Raw genomic sequence first — 12,168 nt, 5'->3', positions numbered from 1 at the left:
TTAATTAAGTATTTTAAAATACCTTAATTTTGTATAAAATAGGCTAAATACATAAAAACAAACGAATGTTTGTGTCATGTCATAAATATAATAACGGTCAAGGACGAGTATGATTCGCGTGGTTCAGCACTTTATATAGCGAATTTTATATTCATAAGTAAACGGGAACTATAAAATTTGGTGATATCCATCTGGTATTCATTTAAGCATATTAATTTTAAGTTTTATCTAAAGACAGTGACAGGCAGGTAGGCTACAAAATCCAAAATCCAACTAACAAAAATCTTTGGTGGAAATTACTTGGTGATAAGACTTGGTGTAAGCTCGCGTGGATGGACACTACCCACTTATCAAATATTTTACCACCAAGCAGCCATAGTATTTAATTAGTGCAGGTGTGTAGCTGCTTAATATTTCTAACAGTTCCAATGTGATAATGTCTTTGGTTAGCGGTAACCACGTATTATCTAGAGGCCTATTTTCCAGTCTGCCTATTAAATTAATTGAGGGTTAAAGTGAACGGGGGAATTCATTTATATCGGCATTCATACAAATATCCTATAACAGATTGAATTAATATATGTACGTCTCTTTTCATTTTTATAAAACAATACAAAAAATACTGCGTATCTGTTGCTGGTATGATACGTGATGAGTGTCTGGTATCTAACTATAAAGCCGTACCGCTAAATATCAGCTATATTTACCGCTAATAGAGTGATCTCTATTAGGGGACTTTTATATTGATTATAAGCCGAGATAGCCCAGTGGTAAGAACGCGTGAATCTTAACCGATGAACGTGGGTTCAAACCCCGGGCAAGCACCTCTGAATTTACATGTGCTTAATTTCTGTTTATAATTCATCTCGTGCTTTTCGGTGAAGGAAAACATCGTGAGGAAACCTGCATGTGTCTAATTTCATCGAAATTCTGCCACATGTGTATTCCACCAACCCGCACTGGAGCAGCGTGGTGGAATAAGCTCCAAACCTTCTCCTCAAAAAAAAAAAAAAAGGGAGAGGAGGCCTTAGCCCAGCAGTGGGACATTTACAGGCTGTTACTGTACTGTATATTGATTTGATTCAAAAAATTCAAACACACACCACACATTTTATGGTAATGGAACTGATGCATTGACATTGGTTTCCAGCAACGTGGGACACTACATACATTGAAATATAACGTCCATCTCATATATTAAGGAAACAATATGAAAGGTTGGGCTCTCAGTGGATAATTAAGCATTTTTCCGCTGACGTATATATTTTTAGTTTGCAATTAAAACACTTAAATTTGACTTAAGATTACATAATAATAGTGCAGAACAGTCTACCTTGTTTTTAAATACCTTACTTTAAATAAAAACGGTACCTGGTGGTAGGGCTTTGTGCAAGCTCGTCTGGGTAGGTACCACCCACTCATCAGATATTCTACCGCAAAACAGCAACTTGATATTGTTGTGTTCCGGTTTGAAGGGTGAGTGAGCCAGTGTAATTACAGGCACAAGGGACATAAAACCTTAGTTCCCAAGGTTGGTGGCGCATTGGATATGTAAGCGATGGTTGACATTTCTTACAATGCCAATGTCTAAGAGCGTTGGTGACCACTTACCATCAGGTGGCCCATATGCTCGTCCGCCTTCCTATTCTATAAAAAAAAAAAAAAAAACCTTAGAATGCAAATACAACTGTTATTGAAATCATACTCTCAATCTGTTTCCTTAAGCGTTTTAATTTTTGACGTGTTACTAACATTGGTTTAATATTTAGTTGAAGTAAAAAAAAATATTGTAATTCTTTAAAATAATCAATGATTTATTATCAAACGACTAAGTTAACGAATGTTAAATCAATTAAGCAAATATATACTTATAATAATATTATACAAGAAATAAAATCAGCGAAATGAGAACCTAGTCTAAAAAGGGCTTTCAATTAAATAAAAGATTTTATTTCCATAAATAATAATAATAATAATATAACAATATCGTGGGACATTTTTCACACACGGCCATCTGATCCCAAATTAAGCTTGTACAAAAGCATTGCTTGTACTATGGAAACCAGACAACTGATATACTACATATACTACTTTTCTTTTGTAAATACATACTTATATAAGATAATTACACCCAGACTCAGGACAAACAGACATGTTCATGCACACAAATGTCAGTCCTGGGTGGGAATCGAACCCACAACCTTCGGCGTGAAAGGCAAGTATCTACCAACCACGCCAACCGGCTCGTCAAATAAATAAATACATCATATTATGTAAATTTAGCGATAATATAGCGATATTTCTGCCCAACCTGCGTACTCAATGTCTAAACAATTAATTTATTATGAAGCATTGAATTGAATTGAAGAATTAATAATATATAATTAATGTTTCGAAGATAGACAGTTAACGGTTGCATTTCGATTATCAATTATTATCAATTAAGCCACGAGGAAAAGCGAATCTCAACCGCCTAAAAACAGAGCACTAGCAATTATATCCCATTTGAAATTTGACAGTTGATTTTCTTAAAAATGTCGTCTCAAAAGCCAGCAGCGTTCACAACAAAGACCGAGTCTTGCTTTCAGTTACGTTTACGAAGATCTTTGTGTTTTTTTTTTAAATTAAAATTTAATTTTTATCCTTTATTTCGTTTTATGAGTAAGACGCAATAACCTAATAATGTTAATCTGGTATTGCAAAAGTTTCTAAAGGAAACATAAAGATATTTATTAAAATCATTTTGTAAATTAAAAAAATATTTACATATACATGTATGTCTGTATTGTTTCTATATTTCACATATACCATTATGAAGAAATTATTATAAGGTTGCTTAGTTTTTGTAAAGTGAAATTTGTTTACCGAATAATTCATTTTGAATTAACTAATTGAAAAATCTTTTAATAACAATATAATAATTCGTGTGTTACCTTTATATAAGTATTGAAATTCCCTGAAACAGTTTACAAAATTAATTCGTTTGTTATCAAAGCTGTTAGCTGTTATAATATTGAATTAAATTTTATCGAAACATGAGTCATTGTAAATGGAATCGGTGAATCAATGAACGCTGCGTGTCATTCTGTTTGTTTATTTACTAAAGATTGATCGGATAATTAAAACTTTATTGTATAAAACGATGGCACCTCAACAAAATTATTGTTCGTCTTTCGTGAAAATCGTAAGTTTGAACTCTTGGTATAATATACTACTCATTCCTAGCTAATGAGAATATTATATCTCCTGCGTAGTTGGCTAATCTCTCTTGAGATTGGCTGCCGTGGCCGAAATCAGTCTGGAGGACATTATTATTATGTGTGTATAAAGAGTATGTTATATTATATTATTGTAATAAATGGTGGTATATCAATTTAAGATTAATGGACTTCGACTCTAATTGTCCGATTATCATGAAATTTGATAAATATATGTATTTTGTTGGTTTTTAAACCTTTATTCTAAATTGCTGTAAGGTGGTGCAGCATATTCTCTTCTATAATGTTCAACCGGTCGCCATAACATATGATATATGCAAAGACAGAACAAAGACTCCCAGGTTTAGCTATTAATACCGATATAATAGTGTAGTTACTATTATTATAATAATATTATATATACATACATTAATTTTAAGAAATTAACAATTTCAACAGTGTATTTTCTCATTTATCTTGTATTTTTTTATAGAATAGCAAGGTGGACGAGCATATGGGCCACTTGATGGTAAGTGGTCATCAACGCCCATAGACATTGGCATTGTAAGTAATGTTAACCATCGCTTAGATAGTCAATGCGCCACCAACCTTGGGACCTAAGATTTTATGTCTCTTGCGTCTGTAATTACAGTGGCTTACTCACCCTTCAAACCGGAATACAACAATACCAAATACTGCTATTTTGCGGTAGAATATGATGCGAATGATGAGCGGGTGGTATCTACCCAGACGAGCTTGCACAAAGCCCTACCACCAGTTACATTAATTTAACAATACGGTAAACAAAGTGGCATTTTTTTTGTTCCTCTATAGTATCCGTGTGTACTAGTTTATCTATATAACAGACAATACATCAAAAACTGTGTCATTTTTTTCTCATAAAACTTTAAATAACTTATGTTAAGTTTCTAGAAACGGGAATATAAATGAATATATATTAAATACATTAAGCACTTCAGAGCCACGATACTGCTGTATCAATCATTCGAGCTAATTGGTATCCGCCACTTGAAACTGTCTGTTCTTTACGTCGTGTTCAATGTTCAAAGCCAGCCTGTATCATTTCATTGAATATCGATTGGGCTCTTGAAATAATTTGCAGGGTTTCTCAGTGTATTTCGCTTTATATGCATATTGCAATTCATCTTAAAAATATTATAAATGACTGAATGAATGAAATGTTTGTGTCTGGATATATATTTTTTCAAAAACGCTCGAAAGTTTTTAATTTGACAGTTTGTTATGAAAATTAATTTAGCAAAAAAATATATATTAAATTTACGTCTAGTGATCCAGTAATACTTTTTTGTAGGTCGAATATTTTGTAGTTGGTATTGGGTTAAATAATACTAGCATTACAAGACAAAGCTTGACCTCATTACAGTTTGCTTATTCCCTAAATATTTGACTATATTTATTTTTATTACTCGTTCGAAATTTTGATTTATTAAAGATTAATGCGGTAAATTACCTTCCCTTTAATAAAAATCCTTTCATATTGAGTAACATGTTTTGGGGACAAAGATCATTTTGAAGTCGCAAGTCTATATATCTTATTGTTTAATCAGTGTTTCGATATAATCAGTCAAGATATTACCGCTTATTCACTATCAATATCTGGGAGACGTTGTCCATCATTACTCATGTATACCGTTTGACATGGTAATCGGTGGAACGGTACGCGAGTTGATGACAGCAGCCCCATCTCTTGGCGTCACAACAATGTGAATATAGAAGAAATAATAAATATATTCATATATTTGCCAACTTGTACGGTAGTCGGTCAAACAGTGGTAAATTATAAAATATCTATTTTTATATAATGATAAGAAGTTTTTTTTATATTTTGAGACAGCTGTACTATCTGTTTAATTACAATCATTTCCGTAATTAGCGCATGAATTTTCATGGTGTGTTGATAATAATATTATGTCTTAAACATAATAACAATGAGCAATTTTTTCTCAAAAAATCAGGGGGCTAGCCTAGTGATACATTTATACTCTAAGTTTACTTTAAATTTAAGATTTTTTCAAAATACATCTACGTCTATATTAATATTATTTTATTCATACCACCACCTTCCCCATATCCTATCTGTAATTACTTAGACTTGGTTGCCTGGAAGAGATCGCTATGTAGCGATAAGGTCGCCATAATTGTACATTTATTTAGGCAATATACATGTTTTGTATTTTTCTCTTTGTGGTGTTATGTGCAATAAAGTATTAAAGTAAAGTAAAGTACGTCAAACAAACAGCTTCACGTATATTTTAATTTCAATGTATAAATTAATTATCACTGTATCTGTTAAATTAGTTGATTTCGCTGATAGGAATTTTCAACAATATAACGTAACAAAAAATCAGTATCTCAGTCACTATCAGAAGGTTGTATAAATCCAGTGTTGTAAAAAAAAGAAAATGGCGCATTTATGAGGTGATTCCAACAATATGACTCAACAACGGACGATTCCGCTGACAATTAATTTCGTCTCATTAAATTTAATACGCCTGTATTGTACAGGACATGATGTAAATGGATAATTTGACATCTATAGGTATCATACTAATATCGTAAAGAGAAAAGATCTGTTTCGATTTAAATATTGGTACAAAAGATTTTTGCTAACCGCGATGGCCTACTTATTGGAAGAACTAATCATAGAAATAGTAGGTTCAAATTCAGGACAGTAACGCTAATTTTTTTATGTAAATAACTTGTGCTCGTGGCGATGGAAGATATTATGACAAATCACAAGCTCGTAATAGATCAGCTTTGTGGGATAACATCCTTTGTGGGATCCAATTTGAAACTGTGATTGTACAACTAACGAATGCTGAAATAACAACAATATCACAAAAAGCTGATGGATTTCAAAGCCCAAGCTAAAAATCGTTATTCAATTTAGAACAGTACACTTGTTTATTAAATTGCATTAACTGGTTCTGAAGACAGGAATCTTTCAAATTTAGAAAACTCGGTGAAATAATCTAAATAATGGCGTCCTAAATAATCGGGAAAACGTTCAACATTACACACTTCACTAAATACGAAAATTGTAAAGTACAAAACGAAATTTTGTAGCTTAAATTTGAGGGAGGACATAAAAAAGTAAGCCAAAACAAACTGATTGTCTTTCATTCGTTTCCTGTTTATAAAACAAATAAATGAAGCGGCCAAAATAAGACTTACGCTTGCAAATATTATTTTAAATCACCGCTCTGATTAATATTAACGATGTTCCGAAGATTTCTGTGTAATTCTTTCAGGATCATTATCCTTGAATCTTGGAAATGAGTCAGTACCAGCGATTTTTTTCCCGTAAGAAAAAGAAAATACATGATTTTTCGCAGAAATGCTTCAGTTTGTCAACCCTATCTGTTCGCGAAACTTGAGAATATCAAGACCGTTTTGAGATTTAACAGATAACGGCTGAGATTTAACAGATAATAAATAAATATACAAAACAACGTTGCTTACCGTGATGTCAGTATTGTAAGGAATATAAGTGCAAGTTTACCAGCGCATTGGTAATATATATAGTGCTGATTGTTTGCTTTGCCTCTCTCTCGCTTTTTTATTATTTCTCATAAATGGAGATCAAAAGGATAGCTTGTATTTTGTCAAATAAGCTTAGCGTTAATGTACAGTTAAATCTGCACCATATTTCTTATATTGTCAAGTGTTAAGTATAACTTGTCCAAAAAAATGACCAATAATCTTTGCTCTCTTAACATAAGCCAAAGTTACTTCCACAATTTAAATAAGCTTAGAATGTTGATGATTGATCCCTTGAGTCACCATAAAGCATTACATCAAAGAAAAGATTTCTTAGAGGGTATTATTCTTACCCACTTGAGTACAACGTTCTTTTAAAGACTTAAAATTAATACAAATTATAAAATTTCATACACAAATATACAATAACAAAAAGGTCACATTTCATAAACCTACACCAAGATCAGATTAAATATAATACTAATTCAAAGAAAAAATTTAAATCGAGATTACAGTGAAGTATTTCCACCATTTTACCGCAAAACGTTGAGCATGAAACGAAAACAAAATTGTTGTTTAATTGTTCTCTCTCTTTTCAAATTAAAAACTTTATTTTATGAGAACATTAAAAAGTACAACTTGGAATGTTCTTTTTTTCTTGAAATATAAATTGCTGTTGGCCTTACTACGCTTGACAACGTCTTTACGTTTAACCAGTAAACGGCTGAGTATTGAGACTCAACCGAGAGAAGGGAAGCTGATGCTTATTGAAACGAACGTAGGGTGCCTTCTAAAAGAATGCATCTCGGCTTAAAATGTTGTCTGAATGGCAGAAGCATAATGGCGTACAAATAATGCCCTTTAGGCCTAATATCGGTCATGGCGGCCAATCACAAAAATTAGACGATAAGGTTATATTACTATGCGAAGACGTGTACGCGTTATACTCATTTGACTAAAATTCTATGTATTTTCATAGACAAGACCACCAAATCGTAATTCCGGACTGCTACTGAAATTTTCTTGACAGAAAAACGTAACAATTTTTACTGGCTTGACTCAAGATTTGAATCCAGAAACTCCAGACTTATATTATAAGCTTGTGAACAGATCAACGAGATTTTATTTTGCAGCCATGTACCAACCATGCATTCTAATACATAACGTTGATTTTATGGATTATAGTTTCCGAGGGGATTTCTGAGGATCACTAGTGTGAAAGTGCCAAGATTCTAATGCTCGGCTATCAATAATTTACGGTGCCTCTGAACCTTTACCTTATAATCTAGAACCCATATAAATAATGATGAAAATATATAAATATAATAAAGTATCAAAAGTAACATTCACTTCTCTTACAATATTTTGAAATGCATTCGAAAACTTTTTAATCTGTCTTAAACATTCGTGCTACAATTTATGTAGGCACTTACATCTACGCTGTAGCTGCAGATGGCTACGACGTAGCACGTAAATCCTGCTACGTATTTTCTTAACGAAATTAAACATTTTGTCCATTATTAGTTGGTTCAAATCCAAATTGACCAATCCTAAATGGCCGATAACTTTAAGTTATGCTTTGAACGTTGCCAAGAACTTCTTAGACTATAAATTTCGTTTTTATGTATATTTTATTGTTAAAGAATAATAACTGATAATTCTTTTTACACAAAAGAATTGTCAGTTATTATTCTTATATAGCTATAATAACTGTATATACGATAACAATAGAAAAAAGCATATTCGGGCATACATTCATATTTCGAGCAAATACAGTAATACCAACCTACAGTTATCTGCATGAAAAATAATGACATAAAAATTTAAATTATGAAAAACCATAAAAAATATTTAAGCTACTTAGGTAAAAAAGTATGTGTTTTTGAAATACAGAATGTATTTCTAAAACTTTTTGTAAATAAATTATCTTTACTGATAATATTATTATCAGCTCGTAAATGTACAAATTCGACTCGGCCTACTGTTTCGACAAAATACATATATTAAGCCACCCGATAGCAGTCATCTCAATTTCTTCCGATACAATCAAAATGTTCGACATTAACAGTAATCCTTTTTTTAATTGATAAAATGAATTGTGGTTGCCTGGATTTGAAACCTGATCCTCTAACTATGTTTTCGGACCATAATCACTGGGCCCATCTCGCCTCGTTCATCCGAAGGATGATCCAGTTCGAGATGGGCTCTACGAATTTATAGCTCTCTAAATGCTTAACAACGTCGACTATGCGATATATGCATGTATCTATAAGATATGGTCTTTGGTAGTAACTTTTGCAATTGTTTTTCTGTTGAATAATCGACAATTATTGATCATCGCAATCTCACAAATAGATAAAAATATTAGAGGAAAAACTTTATCCCATAAAAGCAATACTTCGTTTTGCCCGTGTTCGTTCTCTCCCGGGATCTCATCTCGTTATTTTTGTTTATATTTTAAATGTGTTAACAGAAGCGATTTCTTATTATCTGACAATTGCCGTCGTTTATGTGGTAACTACTGTATAATATATATAGAGGTACTAACTATCGTACATTATATCGTATGGTCGTCGTACTTTTGATATAATATTTTGGGTCTATCGGTTATCGTTGGTTATTAATGCGAACGTTTCGTTCCGTTCGCTGAAACGAAACTGTTATCAATGATAAATGGACGCTCAGAAGGAAACTGATGTGTCATCCCTTCATTACCTATAGCCGCAGTATAATCTTCGAAACATATACAAAAAATTCCAGCCAAGTTAAATATAATTTTAGTCTTTTATTTGTATTGCATACATGTGTACTATAATATATCCTTGTGTGCTAGTCATCTTTGAGATTGACCACCGAGATCGGTCTGGGCGGCATTAAATTATATGTATATATATATATATATAGTCTTTTATATATATATATAAAAGACTAAAATTCTTGTGGATGTTATTATTAATTATCAATAAAATCTAAAACTCTGTAAACAGCTTTAGTAATAACCAAACATAGAAAATAAGAATAGTTTTATATTGGAATATAAAATACAATTTTAGATAAGATGGACGCTTTGTAAAACAATGTTGCGACCTATACTTTTTTAAATATATGACTTCTATTTCTTTTTGTTCAATGCACAATGGTACTCAAGTGTTGTGAGTTTCGAAAATGTATGTTACGAGAGGACAATCAAAATATCTCCATTTGAATCATGTTTACTAAGAATTGTCGATGTCCTGGTCGATTTTAGTTACGCGATTGAATATAATAATTTAGAATGGCCAATCTTAATTAATATATATATGAATATATGTGGCTGTAGTGCATCGTCAATAATTAGCTTGCAGAGTAATATGTAAGTGAAGCCACAACTAATAACTTGTATGTATTTATATTTAATAATATTTTCATGAACTTTAACTTTTACCATCGAATTAATTTCAGTAGGAATGCCGGTTTTGCTCAGCAATTAAATATTTACCGACGGATAAAAGCTAAATGAAGGTAGGTATTATAATTATAAATTATTGCTTACAATTAACAACATAAGAAACTAGCTGCTGGGCCTGACGGGTAAAATTCGTCTAACTGTCTTAGTAACTTTGCTAACTTCCCGTCGCATTGTCTACTTCGAAGTTGAAATTTCCAAGAATCCTTAACGATTGGCGGCTTACGTTATAAAATAAACCTATGTTCCAAATATCATATTTATAGACTCAATAGTTTCGGCTAGGCGTTGATATCCAGTCGAGATAAACGTTAGATAGATAAATATGCAAGATGCGAACGTTTAAGTGCCAATTTCGGTCGTAAGATACAGAGATAGTCTTAGGGTTTTTAAATTTAACAATAAAATGCAACCGTAAACAAAAACCAGCGTAATTTCAAAGATTAACCACAAGTAAAATATGATACGTATATATAATGGCTGCTTAAAATGTAAGGAATATTCAAACGATGATTACGCCATTGACTTTAGGGATGTGAGACGGACATTGCTTTTACTAAAACTTATTAGCAATATATATATATCTTGCCTTACCGATCTTGCAGTTTTATAATAATCGTATGTGACATTTATCGACATTCACATTTGAAATTGTAGGCTTTAGCGGCCTAACTTACAAATGTTGTTTAGCAGGTGATTAGTTAAACAATGCTGTGTCTTCTTCTTTCGAAAATCATATCAATAATGAAAGAGATAAATCAGTGTTTTAACTAATCAGCGACTAAGCCGGCCGTAAAAGCCATAAATTAATAAAAGTCAAATGTAACATACGAATAAAACATACTCTTGATGAGTTATTATTCTAATTTTCATTTGGATTAATCGATTCACGACAAATATTGCGATAAGCGCAATGACATATTTGAAGACGCAATGAGAATGTTTACGTGTTTAAGCAACACTAATTGTAAGCGTGTTTATTCTTTTGTTTCCTTTGCAAAACAATGATTACGTTAAAATTTGTTTGTTAATAAATATTGCAAAAAAATAATTTCATTTATAGCAAATAAAAGTCATTATGCAAATTAAATATATTTTATATTGGAACTTTAATTAGTTTCTCTTGGCTTTTATAATAAAATAATATGTAATAAGTTTAACTGAGCATGATAAAAAAGGTTATGATGATTGCTAAAGTGAATAAATAAAGACTTTTATACCTATCGCTTAAAATATGATAACATATAGACAGGATAACATAATTAGATTGTTAATGAGGAAATCTTATGAATCTTGCGAATACACTTTATATTTAATATATACCGTATGAAGTGAGACGCTTATGTTCTTTGTTTTATAGTTAAATATTTTACGCAAACAAAAAAGTAGATCCACAATACTTTATAGCTCTAAACATATTCGAACCTAAACGTTTCGTAAAAGAACAACGCTATTACTAAAACACGTCGATAAACTAAATCTAAACATTTAAAAACACAAACATTCTATAATTATCTCATATATTCACCTGGTAACTAGTGTTCAATGCGGCCAGCGTGCTGCCGGCTGCATTTCGGTACGTCGGAACACTTGCGAGCACGTGCGGTCACTTGCGGTCAATTGCGATCACTTGCGTACACTGGCGATAACTTGCGAATACGGGCGATCGCTGGCTGGTCGCGGCCGGGACTGACACTGCCTCGCCCCGGTCGATACCCTCCCCCCTGCCCCCCACCACAGCCCAACAGGTTAGTATGCGTGCGCCGCCCGTAAACACCCGCTCAGTGCACTGTTCACTGCCCTGCAACTTCATGACTGACCTATAATTGAGACCTGGTACTCTCCAGGTGTACTAAATTATCCCATATAAACATATGTTCTTCAATGATATAGAACGTAAGGGAGGTTAAACTTCTGTCTGGGCGGGCGGGGGAAGAGGTCGCCGAGGAATTTGTGTTTTCATTTTTATTTATTACTTAAATAAAAAGCCTTATACATAATTTG

The 12,168-nt window shown here is 32.4% G+C and overlaps 1 protein-coding gene across 5 annotated transcripts in view; it reads right to left on the bottom strand.

The window, feature by feature from the left end:
- The window catches only part of LOC126770632 (uncharacterized), an 88,955-nt gene extending 77,115 nt beyond the window's left edge, over positions 1-11,840 (bottom strand). For all 5 annotated transcript variants that reach the window (XM_050490133.1, XM_050490129.1, XM_050490131.1 and 2 more), the window contains exon 1: positions 11,693-11,840. The gene's annotated coding sequence lies outside the window, so the exon portion shown is untranslated. The remainder of the gene's footprint in view (positions 1-11,692) is intronic.
- Between the last annotated feature and the right edge of the window lie 328 nt (positions 11,841-12,168).

The sequence above is a fragment of the Nymphalis io genome, chromosome 9 (genome assembly GCF_905147045.1).
Source record: "Nymphalis io chromosome 9, ilAglIoxx1.1, whole genome shotgun sequence".
In the NCBI taxonomy this organism is placed as follows: Eukaryota; Metazoa; Arthropoda; class Insecta; order Lepidoptera; family Nymphalidae; genus Nymphalis; species Nymphalis io.
The sequence above is the reverse complement of the archived record's forward strand: the minus strand, read 5'-3'. Positions and strand labels throughout refer to the sequence as shown.